Source organism: Equus przewalskii, chromosome 10, assembly GCF_037783145.1.
Source record: "Equus przewalskii isolate Varuska chromosome 10, EquPr2, whole genome shotgun sequence".
Taxonomy (NCBI): Eukaryota; Metazoa; Chordata; class Mammalia; order Perissodactyla; family Equidae; genus Equus; species Equus przewalskii.
Genome location: NC_091840.1, coordinates 41,032,907 through 41,049,902, shown reverse-complemented (window position 1 = coordinate 41,049,902; position 16,996 = coordinate 41,032,907). Strand labels below are relative to the sequence as shown.

At 36.2% G+C, this 16,996-nt stretch overlaps 1 protein-coding gene and 1 long non-coding RNA gene across 24 annotated transcripts in view; one reads left to right on the top strand and one right to left on the bottom strand.

The window, feature by feature from the left end:
- Positions 1–16,996, top strand: part of NF1 (neurofibromin 1) — a 240,137-nt gene that overhangs the window by 152,180 nt on the left and 70,961 nt on the right. The gene's annotated exons all lie outside the window — the stretch shown is intronic.
- On the bottom strand, positions 674–5,773 carry LOC103552527 (uncharacterized). The gene is made up of 5 exons (XR_545273.2): positions 5,666–5,773; positions 5,310–5,491; positions 3,772–3,884; positions 1,861–2,850; positions 674–1,287 (listed from the first exon to the last, which is right to left on the bottom strand). It is a non-coding gene; the product is annotated as an uncharacterized lncRNA (long non-coding RNA).

Below are 16,996 nucleotides of genomic sequence, written 5' to 3'. Positions count from 1 at the left end.
TGCCAATGCAAATCTCGGGGGTGGAGCCTGATGTGTACATGTAACAGGTAGCCCACGGGATTCATTCCTAGACAGTGTTTACTGAAGTTTGTTTGAGAATCCCACTGGGTCATGTCTTTAACTCATGGTAGCACAACTAGTACGAATCAGAGTTGGGTTTCAAACCTTGACAATTAATGACATGGTTATTATCACTGTTAAAATGATGATATACTAGCATTTTGGGTCAAATCAACCTTTGTAGACCAGCATGAAAATCTCACCAATAGTTATGAGATATATTTCTGTAGGGACAAGTTCTGAATTCTAGGCATCTGATTTACAAATGACCTTTTGAAATACAAGACAACGGTTTACTCAGAGCAAGATAATCTTGTCATTGGAGCAAACTGTATTACACAGGTTAGCAGAGTTGGTACCTTTTTTTTACTATAACAGCATATTACTGTTACACATTCATGAAATATGGTGACACAGATAGCTGTATTGTTTTGGTAGAGCACTGGAGTTATTCCTTACCAGATTGGCACTTTTTTGTCTATTTAGTAAAAAATAAAAAAACATAAAAACAACACACATCACTCCTCATCCCCCATCCACTGTCCCGTATCTCGTTCTCTCTCTCTCTCACACACACACAGAAGCATACTTTGGTTAAACATCACCAACATGATTTCTGGTTTCTTCTCTTACACCTTTAATGTAAAAGTCTGAGTTTCAATTCAGTTTTGCAAACACTTAAAAGGCAAATGTGGTATTTCACTTATTTTAGCATTTATAAGGAAGGAAACCATCATATTAAGGTGATAATTAAACTTACACAATTAAATTTGCAGACAACCAAATTAAGCTAGGATAATAACTTCCTAAGAAGTAAGTTGAAATAAATTTGATTTTCCTAGTGTGCTTGTTGTCATTCAGCAGATAATAATGAACTGACATAAGAATGCAGACAGTTGAAGTCCACTTCAGCCTCACTGCACACAAAACAGCAAAAATATTACATAGAAAAGAAAGTGAATGTTGTCCATTGGATTCAGTATGGTGCCACCGCTTTTTGTAGTCGTCATATTCCTGCTTGTAACTATCTTAGAGGTCACTCTTGTTCCCAGAATTATCCTGGGATTTGAAGTCATCTTGGGATTCGAGGTTGTCTGGGAATTCAGAGTTGTCTTAGAATACAGGCTCACACTGGGACTCAAGACTGTCACAGGAGTTGAGGTCGTTTGAGTGTTATCAACAAACAGGAGGAGCAGGCTGATGAGTGATAGCTTGAACATCATTTTCCTGTTTCAAAATAATTATAGAAATGTAATCTAACCTTGGATCACAAACAAACCTAAGAACTAGCTTTTTTTAAAGGGGGGGGGGGAATGAAGGAAACCTCGTCTCCGCACTGGGGAAATGCCAACCTTTGGTTTAAGAAATTTCATAGTTTTTAAGATAGAAGGAAATTTAGAAATCATCCAGTTCACCCCTTCATTTTACAAACGGGCTTAGATAAAGGGCATAACTTGCCTGAGGATGCGTATCTAAATGATAAAAATGATCAGGACTAGAACTTGAGTCTGAGTCTTAGTCCAGTATTCTTTAGAAGATGTGGTGAAGACATAGTATAGACATATACCAAAAGTTTAATAGTAAACCATTTTTAAAGTAAGGCTAATTTTCTTTTATCTTATATTCAAATCTAGTGACTTGCCACATTTGAGATAATGAAACTAGCCCATATTGGACATGGTTAAATATTCTTTTTTTGTTTGTTTTTAAGCTTAAACCTCAAGCTTTAATTTTAGAAATATAATATATACTAAAAGTTACATTTGGTTCTAATATGTAATTGAGAAAATTTCAAATTACCTTTTGGTGTTTTTTCTTTGAAGACTAAGAATTCAGGCTTTCTCCAGTGTCCTATGGCGAATCTAACTTCTAACCGTGTGCTATTTAAATATAATTATTGAGGAAGTCACGTGTTCTAAACTTAACCTGCTGTTTGCTCTTTGTAAATACTCCGTTGAGCGTTCCAAACAATCGGTGTAAACAGATGGACTTTGGCAGGGATCAAGAGATTCAAATAAAGTCTTCACTTGCTGATTTAAAGAACCCAGTGAATACCACTTTGTTATTCTTCTTATCCACGTATACGTTAGTGAATTTTTTTCACTGGATTGACTCTACCTAGAGGAATATACTATTTTGCTTGAGATTATCATGACTTAAAATCAAGTTAAGTATATTAGAGCTAGATGTCTATTTTTTTTTCTTAAGGCATCTTGTATATGTGTTTATAGGGTAGATTCTGGCCACGGTTATTTTGAAATATTAAAAGTAATTTAGGAATATAGTGTTGCAGGAATTTAATTTCTAGTAAATAATTAAAGTAACCTATTAGAAAAGAAATTAAACTTTATTAATATAAAGCCGACTTAATAAGAAAAGAATTGCATAAGAAAATGATACTTTCATACTGAGTTTACAAAATATTTTTACGTTAAACCACCCACGTTGAAGGACATTAGGTCAATTCTTTAAAGGACTTTTGTCTTTTGATCACTCCTTTTCCTTGATAGCTAGCATACAGGGAAGTTGGGTTGTATTGTGCTAATGTTTTCATCACATTGGCCAGCACTTATTAAAAATTGCAGAGTTGTGAACAATGGTGTTGACATACACAAGCAAATTGCTCCATAAATGGCCGAAGTACAAGTCAGTACATGTTCCTCACTTGTTTTACTTTGCTAGGAAGATTTTTTTTTCTCCTGATTGAATAGAAGCAGTGCTTGCTAAATCTTATTTATATGGTACACATAATATAGCACCTTACTTAACTGGAGGTTAGCGTGATCAGACCTAAGGAGTAAACATAAAAAAACCTCTTAGCAACCGGAGTAGTTTTTATAAATCAGAGTATTCAGATAATGCACAGACAACTCTTTAGTGATGCTTCAAACACCTCAATCTCAACTTATTTAAAATTTAAAACTCAACATTTTCCCCTTCCTATTCATGTACCCAGATATATTCTCATGATCTCTTTCTCAGTTAATTGCATCATTACCTAGCCAAATGGCTCTCCAACCATGGGTTTCTCATTATCTTCTTTTTCTTATTGATCTTAGGCTGCCCAGGTCTCTTGATGATAATTAAGTAAAATTTAAAATTCTGAACTTTTCAGCACTCATATGCTCCCAAACAAACAAAAATCGTTTACCATTATTCAGGCCTTTAAATACACCCACCTCTGTATCTTTGTATAACCTCCCCCTTCGAACTACTTTTCTTTTCTTCCTTCAAGATCTAACTCTGATGGCAGCACCTTTTATGTGAGCCTTGCCTAATTCTAACTTTAGAATCAGTTGTCCCACGACTTCATACCTCTAGAGCACTTATCAGAGTCTGCTTTTTGCCATAGATGTATCCTAAACCTTTCTTCCACCATATTCTGGCTTTCTTGTGGCCAGGCACAACCTCTTATTCTTTGTAGTCTGTTCACCTGTGAGCACAATGAGTGCTGTTACAGAATAGGATACAAGAAACATTAGAATTTATTGAAATATCTCCTCGTGGTTTCTTCATTTCTGAGTGCTGATATCATTAGTGATGTCTGGAGTAATAAGACGTTTGGTCATTTGCAGTTTTCCCTGCATTATAAGCATAAATTTCCAAGTCACAGACCTGAATTTAAGTCCCATCTCTACTTTCTGGCTATTATTTTGAGAAGTCTCTTCATTTGCATAACGTGGATTATAATGCACATTCATAATCCCTTACCTGCAATTCTGAAGTCTGAAATTCTCTGAAAAGCTAAAGTTTTGTCAAAAAAAGTTTGGCACCAAAACCACACATCTATGGACAGCTAATCTTCGACAAAGGAGCTTGAGGGCCTACAATGGAGAAAAGAAAGTCTCTTCAACAAATGGTGCTGGGAAAACTGGACAGCCACATGTAAAAGAATGAAAATTGACCATTCTTTTCCACCATTCACAAAAATAAACTCAAAATGGATCAAAGACCTAAAAATTAGGCCTGAAACAATAAGTCTTCTAGAAGAGAATATAGGCAGTACACTCTTTGACATCAGTTTCAAAAGAATCTTTTTGGACACCATAACTCCTCAGACAAGGGAAACAATAGAAAGAATAAACAAATGGGACTTCATCAGACTAAAGAGCTTCTTCAAGGCAAGGGAAAACAGGATCGAAACAAAAAAACAGCCTACTAATTGGGAAAAAATATTTACAAGTTATTATCTGACAAAGGGTTAATCTCCATAATATATAAAGAACTCACACAGCTCAACAACAAAAAATCAAACAACCTGATCAAAAAATGGGCAGGGGACATGAACAGACATTTCTCCAAAGAAGATATAAGGATGGCCAATAGACACATGAAAAGATGCTCATCATCACTAATCATCAGGGAAATGCAAATCAAAACTACACTAAGATATCACCTTACACCCATTAGAATGGCAAAAATATCCAAAACCAAGAGTGAGAAATGTTGGAGAGGTTGTGGAGAGAAAGGAACCCGAATACACTGTTGGTGGGAATGCAAACTGGTGCAGCCACTATGGAAAACAGTATGGAGATTTCTCAAAAAGTTAAAAATAGAAATACCTTATGACCCAGCCATCCCACTACTGGGTATATATCCTAAGAACCTGAAATCAGCAATTCCAAGAGTCCCATGCACCCCTATGTTCATCGCAGCATTATTTACAATAGCCAAGACGTGGAACCAACCTAAGTGCCCAGCAACTGATGATTGGATAAAGAAGATATGGTATATATACACAATGGAATACTACTCAGCCATAAAAAAGGACAAAATCGTCCCATTCGCAACAACATGGATGGACCTTGAGGGTATTACGTTAAGCAAAATAAGCCAGACAGAGAAAGACAAACTCTATATGACTCCACTCATAGGTGGAAGTTAACATATAAACAAGGAGAACTGATCAGTGGTTACCAGGGAAAAGGGGGAGATGGGGGGAGGGCACAAAGGGTGAAGTGGTGTACCCACAACATGACTAACAATAATGTACAACTGAAATTTCACGAGGTTGTAAACTATCATAATCTTAATTAAAAAAAAAAAAGTTTGGCACCAAAACTTATTTGGTGGAAGCACCTAACCTACATCAGTGTGAGACTTTTCATTATCTTTATCATCATCTATATTTGTCCCACTTAGTGTGGATATTAATGTTTCACTGCAGAAATATTAATGAGATTGATTTTGGGGTGCTGTCTCAAATTCCACTGGAGTGTTACATAATATACGTTAAAGCTATTACTTACATTTGTGTTTCTCCTGTTTCTTCTGGGTACATCACCATACCACTCCCAGCATCTTCCTGGTTAGTGACATGTGACTGAGTTCTGGTTAGTAAACTGTGGGTTCCAATGATGTATGTCACTTCCAGGCCTGGTGTCTAACTTCTCACCAATCTTCCATTCTTGCTGTCTTCTATCAATACTTCCTAGAAACAGAAGGTTCAGTAGGGGGTCTCCAAGACCTTAGAAGATGGTAGAACTACTGGATGACGTGATATAAGTAGAAATACTGTTCTTGTCTTAGCCTGTGATGTTTCGGGGTCGTTTGTGATAAAAGTTAGTCTTTCCTGACTAATACGATTACGTCCTGGATAACCCACCTTTGCCTCTTCGAATCCACTCTCTCTTCTTCTCCACCCTGAGCTGTGCCCTGAGAAGCTGACATGAGTGGAGGATATCATTGGGCTTCTTTCCTCACTAGCTTCCAGTTGGCCTGTGTGGAATACAAGCAGGAGATTGGAGGGAAGAAAACGAGTAAGGTTGGGGTATGGATTCTTTTGGCTCCCTTCCTGCAGGGTCACTGTGGGCTGGCTGCATCCCTCCATGAAGATAATAGTTTTTGTCAGGTGACCCTCTCTGTGTCTGGTTTCTGGTAGCTGCTCCCTGCCCCCATTCCTTCTGGTCTGGTATCTCATTATCTCTTGTAGTTTCCCCAAACCCTTCCCTCTTTTCTATATGTAACCTCTAATATGCCAGTTTGAGTATGCCACCTGTTTCCTGCTGGAACCTGAGCCACCACAAATAGTAGATGCACTATATTGTCTTCCTAAAATCTGAATAATTCTGAGTTGAGAAATGTATCTTGCCCCCGCCAAGGGTTCTGATAAGAGATTGTGGATCTGTATCAGGTTCACAGTATTATTGTGAGTATTAATTTTGATAATATTTGTATGGCCTTCATTAGAGCATCTAGTATGTGGTGAGCATTTGGTGAACAGTAGCCGTGATTGATATAAGAATAGCAACCATGCTGTTAATTTTCTGTGTGGGAACTCTAACTTTCTCGTATTTAGAGCTGGAGCTTTGGAACTAGTGAGCAATTATAAGAGTAGTGTCTTCCTTTACATACTTATATTACCTTGAATTGACCTACTGGTTTTTTTAGGTGTTTCTAGAACTTTACCTTCACATATTGACTCTCTCACAAATTAAGAAAGTAGAGAAAAGTGGAGAAAGTGGAGATCTTATTTTTAAAATCATCTGTATGCTCATAAATTTCATATAGCAATTTCTTGAGAATTGCAAGTTCCAGTTTTAATATGTATTGCTATTCTAGAAACAATTAAGTCCCAGTTTCCCGTCTATAACTTTTCTCTTTGGTCTTTGCGTTTTTGTCTCATGGAAAGGACACTTGACTCTTTTCTTGAGTGGCAATTACCCAAACACCCTGTTGGCAGTGGAAGCACTTTTTGCTTTTTAGAAAGCCCTCTTTAAGTACTAAGCATGTCTGTGCTCATTGCGCTTGTGCCTCATGTCCCTGAAACTTTCAAAGTTTTGAAATTGGTGTATGTTTGGTTAGTTCTGAAAGCAGCTCAGATTGTCAGGATTAAAAATTTTCTTCATGCTGCTAGTGGATTTTCACCTGTACTTAAAAGCAGAGCGTTTACAACAGTTCATTAGTGTGTAGCAGCAAGTGGCTTATCAGAGTGGACAATTACTCTTCATGAAGCTGTTTGGAAGCTTCCTGAGAAAGTGGACGTGCAAATATGCAAAAACAAGATCTTGTTATGTTAGACCTAAATGTGAGTACCCTTTAGAATTGTACTTAAGCACTTTTCCTTTCTGCAGTAAAATATCAGCCTCTTCATTTTAGGAAGAGGAAATATAGGAAAAAGAACACATTTGCCCTTAGTTGCAAAATGCTTATTCTGAGGGCAAGTGTTCATCTTCGAGCAAGTTTGTCTTCCTAATGGTATAATAGTATAAGTCTGTTATCTAATTTTAGCTTGTTGTCATTTATTCTTATTTTTTGTTGTCAATGAAAAAAAGTGATTTAATTTTTTAAAAAAGACTCTCCTTCCTGTTTCCTTCTCTTGGTAATGTCTACCTTGAGTTTTAAATAGAAGCCTCTTAGCATCAGTCTTCACTTCTACCTGCTCTTAACCACATACATTTGATTAGTTAAGTCTTATTAACTCTGCTTCTGAAACTTTTTTATGCTTTATCCTCATACTACAGATTTAGTTTGTAGCTTCATCAGTTGTCTAAGCTAGGGTTAGCAAACTTTTTCTGCAAAGGACCACGTAGTAAATATTTTAGGTTTTTACAAGCTAAATGAAGTTTTCTTTTCCTTTTTTTTGTTGTTGTTTTTAACAACTCTTTAAAAACATAAGACCCATTGTTAGCTTGCAAGCCATACAAATACAGGCCACAAGTAGCATGTGGGCAGGATACCACCCGTGGACCGTAGTTTACCGATCTTTGGTCTAGGCTGTTACAACTTCCTAATTGGATTCTTTGTCACTGGTGTTTTACCCTTTCCCCTCCATCTTCCACATACAGAACGATCTCTCTAAAATATGACCATGTCACTTCCAGATAAAACTTTTCGTGTGCTTCTGTTAGCTAAGTTGTCATACTTAAGGCATTCGTATACCACCTTTGGGATTTTTGCCATTCCTTCACGACAGCTATGCTATTATTTCCTCAATGTTTTTTATTGATCTTTTTTTCTTAAAGAGAAATTTATATTATACTATAAGTAGAAAAATCAGTATTGATTGCCATAACTAGAAAGCTAGTAAACAAAAGATAATAGTAAAAAAGAAAAACAAAACTATTAAATTTCTGTTTCATATACCACCCCATCATACCATACTTCAGAAAAACACTGCTAGCTTATAAGATGAAGCCTTTGTTCCTTAGCATCTCATTATAAGTCTCTTCATAATCTTATACTGTTCACATTAGTCGCAAGATTGCTGAACTAAAGAAGAAGATTGAAAGTCATTTGATTAAGGGGCTAGATGCTGATCTTATTCTGGAAATCTGATGATGCTACCGTCATTGATATGGTTCAGAGTAAGCCATGTGTGCTTCTGGGCTGTTCTCAAGAAAATGTGTTTGTGATACATTGCTGAGAGTACCAACAGAGCAGTTGTCAAGAGGACTCTAAGAGCTGGCAAAGCCACAAAGTTTGCTCAGAAAACTCAGAATGCCAAATGAGCATTCTGTACCTTACTTCCACTATAGTGGTCGAAAAAGTCATAAAACGATTTGTCTCAATTAGTCATTTAAATTCAATAATAGAAGACCAGTCATCACACTGTGTAGTAACATCTCTAGAAGGATGCTCCAGACTTTATATGTCTCACCTTATGCTTCAGCAACACTGACCATCTCACCATTGCCCTACTCTGCTGTGTGCTGGCATCCCGGCATGCCTCTGTGCTTTTGCATTGGCTTACCGTTGGCCTTGTATGCTCTTCCTTTAACATAGGGCAAATTCAAGACTCATCTCAGTAACCTGACTCTGCCTCCTCTAGGCAAGATTTTAAAAACATAGCTTTACTGAGATATAATTCACATATTATAAAATTTACCCTTTCGAAGTGTACAATTCAGTGGTTTTAGTATATTCACAGATTTGTGCATTCATCACCACTCTCTAATTTTAAACATTTCATCACCCCAAAAAGAAACCCCATACACATTAGCAGTCATTCCCTATTCTGACCCTGCCCCCTGCCCAGTCCCTGGCAACTGCTAATCTACTTTCTCTCTCTATGGATTTTCCTCTTCTGGACGTTTCATATAAATAGAATCATACTACGTGTGCTCTTTTGTGACTGGCTTCTTTTACTTTACGTAATTTTTTCAAGGTTTCTGGATGTTGTAGCATGTATCAGTACTTCATTCCTTTTTATAGCTGAGTAATATTCCATTGTATGGCTGTCCCCACATTTTGTTTATCCATTTGTCTGTTAATAGATATTGTTTCCATTTTTTGGCTGTTATGAGTAATGCATGGACATTCATGTACAAGTTTTTGTGTGGATATATGTTTTTTATTTTTTTAGATATATATCTTAGGAGTGGAATTGCTGGGTCATATGATAACTTTATGTTTAACCTTTTGAGGAACTGCCAAACTGTTTTCCAAAGTAGCTTTATTGTTTTACATTCCCACCAGCAGAGTATAAGAGTTCTAATTTCTCCACATGCTCACTCAACACTTGTTCTTGTCTGTCTTTTTAGGCAAATTTTGATAAATGCCTCTTTACTAAACCAGGGCAAATTCTATTACTAATTAACAATGATCATATTAGAATGTAATTTTTCTTTAAAATTGAGGTATAATTGACTAATCACATTATATTAGTTTTAGGTGTACAGCATAATGATTTGATATTTGTATATATTGTGAAATGATCACTACAGTGAGTCTAGTTAACATCCATCACCACACATTGTTACAAAATTTTTTTCTTGTGATGAGAACTTTTATGATCTACTCTCTTAGCAACTTTCAAATATCCCATACAGTATTGTTAACTATAGTCACCATACTGTACGTTACATCCCCAGGACTTATTTTATAACTGAAGTTTTTATCTTTTGACCCCCTTCACTCCTCCTCCCTCCCCATACCTCTGGCAACCACCAGTCTGTTCTCTGTGTCTATGAGTTCGGTCTTTTGTTTTTTGTTTTTTTAGATTCCACATATAAGTGAGAAAATACAGTACTTGTCTTTCTCTGACTGTTTCACTTAGCATAATACCCTCAAGGTCCATCCATGTTGTCACAAATGGTAAGATTTCCTTCTTTTTATGGCTGAATAATATTCCATTATATATATCACATTTTCTTTATTCGTTCATCCATTCATGGACACTTAGGTTGCTTCCATGTCTTGGCTATTGTAAATAATGCTGCAGTGAACATGGTGTTGTATGGAATGTAATTTTTCTGTTCACCTATTGGACTTTTAGCTCCTAGGCCTTAGATGTCTTCATTTGGATACTCAGAGAATCCAGCAGAGTATGTGGCATTTCATAGACTACTTAATAAATGAACCTAATTTTTAATTATTATATATGTAATCATTCAGTGTTAAAACTAGTGTTAATCACCAGTATTTGAAGGAAGAAGACTTAATTTAGTAATGGTGATTAGAATTAGAGTTCTGAATTGAGCCTAAAGATTTCTTGAGTAGTTTTGTTTCTTGCGATACTTGGTTTATACAAGTATAGTGGCCTTGGTATTAGTGAAACAAGGCTTTGGTTTACTCATCAAAGATAATGTAGTGATTAATACATACTAAATAATCTGGCGGGGATGACTTGACACAAACTACGAAAAAAGACCATTAGTGGCTGCAGTCCATCTATTGCTATGAAAAAGCAGTTGTTTTTTGAATCAACTGTGGTTTACCTCTTTTAGTCTGTGTGTGCAGTCCTTGAAAGGGAATAATCCTGAGATATACTTACAACGTTTGATTATATAAAACAATGTGGCAAAATTCTAAACCAAGCATCTAAGAATAAATACATCCAAGTGAATATTGTTCCTTTTAAAAGAGTCACTATCGGAGGTGATATATTTACTTCAAACCCCACTGCGTTTGAGCACATTTTAGAGAAATAAATTTTTAGAAGTGCTGTCAAAGCCGGAAGCATGTTCTTTTTAACTGTGGTGGGATAAACAAGACAAAACATCAAATCTAGTAATACTATTTTTTGTTTAAAATGGATTTTTTCTTGTGTGACTTATAAACTGGCTGTTAGTAACATTTGAAAGGCGGGGCCCCAAGGATGTTTTCAGTGATGACAGCCTCATCGGAATAAGAGTTTAATGACTCCAACATGACTGCTTTAAAGAAAAATACAGAAATTTAGATGTCGTGTGACATTTATGTTTAAAATTAAAATCAGTTTATAGTCAAATCATAGTTAATCTATGAAGATGTTTTACTAGTTTTGGGTGACTCTTTGAGACTTTGATTAATTTTAATATGTTTTAAAGAGTCTTTAGCTTTTATAGTGTGTCTCTAAGTTCATATTTAATGTCCTGCAGCTTTTTTTTAAATTTAGAGTCATGGCAAGAGACTCATAACACTTCATCCAAGTATATTTTGTTAAAGCAAGAAAGATTTCTTGTAATCATTGTAGAAAAGCCATACCACGAGGAAATATTAGAACCTATAAGTAGATGAAATTATTTTTAAACATTTATTTGCTTTCTTTAATTATTTGTCATCAGTATGCGGAAATACTGCTGAGTGTCTGATGTCTGAGTAATAGAACTGGGAAAGGGGTGTGGCTCCATGCCAGTTAACTCTTAGGCTGCACAGTGTCTCAGATGCAGCAGTGGTTGCTGAGGCTTTGGCTGGCAAACGAGGGCCTTCCCAGTGGTTATTGTGGTGTATGGCATCCATGTTTTCCCTTACTGATGTTTTGTTTTTGTCTTTCTTGATGAAAAGCCGCTAAATCTTAGTTTATTTTCTGTTGAGGCAAGCATTTGACAGGCATTTGAACTCCCTCAGCCTCCCAGAAGTGTTCAGTTTGTTTGTTTGAACTGTGACTATGGGCAACAAAACAACACAAAGTGAAAAACTACATTTCCTGGTATTGAGTATTTCGTCAGATTTATTTGATACTTGGCCTTGAGATACCCATGTGAAATATTCAGTTATGTAATTTTTTACTGCCAAATCTTATTTCCCTTGGGATAAATAAATAACAACCCTTGTAAACAAGTTATTTGAAGTGTAATTAAAGAGGACAGATACATGGGGGATTATTTACCATTATGGGTTTAGTCATTTCCATTTCTGATCTTGTTAATTACCCGAGAATCTCTTATACAGGGGACAGCGGTAGTCTTTAAAATATTAATGTAGCACCGTCAAAGTGCTTTAATATACATGTTTTAGTCTATCCCGTAAAGTACTCATATGGAATACATGTTCTTAACTAGATTTTTACCAGAGGACACATTTAATCACTTGCCCAAGATAACAATACAGGCTGTAGGTGACAGAACCTTATCTCATACTCTTTCTATTAAACCTCAAATACACTTAGAATTGTTTTGATGAGAAAAGAACTCTGCAATTTTGCTGTTTTTATTGTGTGTGTGTTTTGTGTGTGTATGCTTAATTTCTGTGCTTTGATCTCATTAATAACTTCCAACAAATTCAGAATATCGGGCCATGGTTCGTAGAAAGGATAAATGAGTATATTGCACTTGTATGTGTCTCAACTTGTTCCTAAACATGTTTAATGGAGTTGGGGCTGTTGAACCAAAATTGCGTTTTTTAAAGTTTGAACTTCTTAAAAACCTCACTTTGTACCACACTTTTCAAAGTGTGAAGCAAACTAATCTGCTTAACACATTATTAACATGTTGAGGTGGCATTTGTTTCTCTTTCCCTGACTGATTTCCCTTGAGCAATCTACTTATATTAAATTGTTCGGAGATATCAGAATGAACTTTTCTCTGACATTGTTCCAAAGGCAACTCCCCACTGCTCAGAACTAATTTGTTATATGATAAGTAGCAGACTAGCCAAATCCTCCTTCATTCTTAACTTTTCTTTGATCTCTCTTTTCTCTGGACTTCGAAGCTATGACTTTGACCTAATGGAGGAAACTTAGACTCTAGAATAAGACTTGGAGGTTTGACTTGGTCTATCTTAAGTAGGTCATTGTTAGCCCACCAGTCACATCTTTGATTTATACTAATTTATTCTTTTATTTATAAATTTAGATCAAGATGGTAAAAAAAAAAAGAAAAAAACCAAACTCCTTGGAGGAAATGATAATCTAAACTGAAATCAAAAGGACGAATAAGGGTTTGCCAGGGGAAGAAGAGGGAAAGGAGGTGTACCAAAGAGACATGCAGCGTCTCTCAAAGCCTGGGCCAAGAGAGAGCCAAGTAGCTTAGAGGGACAGAAAGACACTGTGTTTGAACTAACAATGTGAGGGAGCTGGAAATTTTTTAAATGAAACTATAAAGAGAAGCAAGGGCCTGATCATACAGTAAGCCATATTAAGAGTTTAGATTTTATTCTGAGACATGGGAAATTATTGAAGGTTTTTTTTAAAAGAAGAGCAAAGAGCTTGTCTGGTTAGATTTGTTGGGGAACAGTCCTGACAGTGGTTGACCATGCAAGCTAAAGTAAGCTTCTAGAATGTGTGTGTGCTTCCAAGAATTCTGATCATACTTCTCTGTCTCTGGTTTTTACTTCATGATACCCTCTAGTTACTTGACTACCCTGCCTCTTCACAGTTCATTTTGTGTCTTCTCATTTTCTTGTTTTCCTACTCAACAGAGATCCCTTGAACAGCTGTTTCAATAGTTCTTTTCTTAGATCTCTTGCATTTTTTCAAGGAGAAAGCAAGTAATAAAACGTACTTGGTATATAGTATTAGCATTTTGGTATATTTCTCTTTTTTGGCTGTTTTTATCCATAGTTCTAAAACATGTATTTTGTATCCTATAATTTTTGCTTTTCATTCTAGTATTTGCATTTTCCACATCCCAGACTTTAAAAACCTCTTCATAAATATTAATATAGGACACATGCTGTCCTGGTTAGTGGATCATCATTTACTTAACCAATTTCCTAATGGTAGATATTTAGCATTGTTACTATTTTTCTTGCTGTTAGAATATTGTCATTCACTTTGAATTTACTAGGTTAAAGGTTAAAATATTTTAGGTTTTTGATCGTTGCTGTGTTGGGCGGCCCATTGCTGATGTATTCAATTAAGAGCGTGAAGATTATGACCTGTTGAATGACGAGGCACAAGCCACGCACATGGGGTTGGCAGGGAGCTCCCTCAGCATCTGTGTTCCCACTTTGGGGAAATGAAAACCCTGGGGTCATTTCAACTGAAGGCTTGGTTTCAATATGCTCACACAAACAGAGTCACAGTTTTATTTCCTCCAGGTTCCAGAAACATGGGTAGGGGGTGCATTGAACTGGGGGTAGGGCAGTCCTCCATGGCAGGTCATGAGCAAGCAGGAGACAGAGCCCAGGGTAGCAAGCACCTATTACTTATAAGGTGGTTGGGGCAGTGGTCACTAACTTTTCACAGGCTCAACTCTAAGTGATTATTCTAATAGGTGCCCCAGGAAAAGCAAAGCAGAAATTTGTGGTGTGAATCCTAAGCTCAGGTCTTTATCTATTTGTCCTGACTCTGGATATGAGCAGCATTGTCATACTGTAGAATGCCTAGGCAGCAACTCAGAACAGCTCTTTTCTCCTCACAATTGCCAGTTGCTGCCCAAAAGAAGTGTACCAACATGTGAATGTGGCTATTTTATTATGTCTTCCCCAACATCGATTTTTATTACTTTTTTAAAAATTGCTTGCTGATTTAAAATGAGAATGGTATACATTTTATTTCTGTTTCTCGATTATTATGTGCTGGGCTGTATTCCCGTATACTTGTCAATCACCATGCTTCCCCTCTTTTAAAGGTTCTGTTTGCGTCCTTTGCCCACTTATCCGTTGGGAATCTAAGTATCTTTTTAAATCAGTTTTATGAGCTTTTGGTTAACAATCTCTTTATGGTATTCTCTTTGCGTGTTTTTATTAGGCTTCTTGTTTCAGCATAAAGAAATTTGGGAGTTTTGTATAGACAAATCTATTGATGATTTCTTTGTGATTTTTTTTCTTTTTCTAACTAATAAACAGCCTTCTACCCAGAGTTTTATACATATTTTTAAATCCTTCTGCTGCTTTTAAGACTTCCTCTTTTAATGTTATCGTTTTTAGTTTGTTATGTAAATGTATCACGTGAAGTGAGTGTTAAATGGGACTGTTTTCCAATTTTCCCAGCACTGTTTATTGAATCTTTCCCTTCCCTTTGATTTGTGACTTCTTTCCTTGTAAAGTTAACAGTGTTTGAGAACTTAGTGTGTGGTAGGCACTATTCTAAGCACTTTACATGTATTTTCTGGTTTTCTCATCACAACAACCCTCTGAGGAAATGGAGGCACAGAGAACTCTGGTGTGCTGAGTTCTAATTGTACTGTCATTTCTGCATTGTGAGTATGTTCCTTTCTGTCTTATGTCACTACATTCCATCTTAATTATGACAGCTGATAATGTTTCCCTCCCGAGAAAGGCTAAGATACTTGTACTGTTTCTTCCCTCTTCTGTTCTTGCCTGCTTATTTTTCCAGATGGACTTACATGTTTTGTGTCATGTCCCAAAAAAATTTCGTTAGAATGTTTGTCAGAGCTGGCTTAATCCATAAATTATACTGGAAATAATTGCGTCTTTACAATATCAATCAAGATGTGTCTCCTGTGTTGAGCTTTGGTGCCTGGTACGTTCCAGATACTGAATAAACATTTATTGAGTGAAAGAATAAATGAATGGAGAGACTTTTTTTTATCATCTCCATCAAGTTTGGGTTTATACCTCTCACTCCTTTTGGCTTTTCCCTGTTTGGTTCTGTGCATTTCATGTGAATGTTATTTTTTGGCAGTGTAGATTTTGGTTTCTTGCCGTCATGAATGGTATCTTTTTCCTGTGATTTTCTCATTATTTGTTGCCAGAATATAAGAAAACCATTAATGTTTCTGCATTTATTTTGTTATTTATTTAACATTACTTAACGTTATTCAAGGCGGTCCTTGAGGAATCCTTTGGATAGATATTTCATCTGTTAATAATAATCATTTTTTTTCTTATTTTCCTATAATTTTGTCTATTGTTTTTAATTCTGGAATTTCCCACTAATGTTAAAAAGATTGATGATAATGGGCATAGTTGTTTTGATTCTGATTTTAATAGAAATATAACTTTTCACTTTTAAACATGTTCTTGGCTGGTAATTTGTAATACATGGTATCTTATCTTGTTGTTAAATGTATTTCATAAGGAATAATCTTATTAAAGATTTTAGGTTGACTTTTGTGTGACTTTTTTGACATCAGTTAAAGGAATTTGGTGTTGCTTCAGAGCATTTTTATGGAAGATATTGAATAGCACATATTTGTGATCTTTTATGTTAGCGAGAGAAGACATCTTCTCATTCTGCTGCGATAAGTGAATGTTTCTCTTTCTTCTGGGTCCCTATTCCACGAGTATCTGAACCTGAATTCTAGAGGGTGGAGGAGCAGAGACTCAAGGAAATACACCCTTTCATTCTTTTGCTCTTAGGATGTAGAGCTTGGGTGTTTCTATGTACATGAATTTCTCAAAGTCTTGGGCTGGGACATACACATGTAATATAATAATCCTAACAACAGCAGCAGCATTGCTGTATATAGAATGTGGGGCGACAGGACACTGTGATAAGGCTTTACGTGAATAATGCCATTTAATCCTCAGAGAAGAACACTGTTGATAAGTTCTGCCAGCCCATGTTATAGATGAGGAAACTGTGACTTAGAGCAGTGGTAACTTGTCCAGGCTTGTACAGCTGAGAAGTGGCAGAGGCAGGACTTAGGCCTGGAACCTTTGACATCAGAGCATACACTCTTCACCATCACTTTATCCCGTATTGCATTTGCCTTTGTGTTTGTGCTCTTGTTTGGATTCTCTTGACTGGTGAGAAACAAAAATTACTTGTCAAATAGAACCAAGCCTTAGGAATGGATGGACAGATATATATCTTGTGCTCTTGAGAGACAGATGCTGAGGACTAATGCATTTTGAAATGTTTATGGAGCCCAGTAATGCAGTAGTT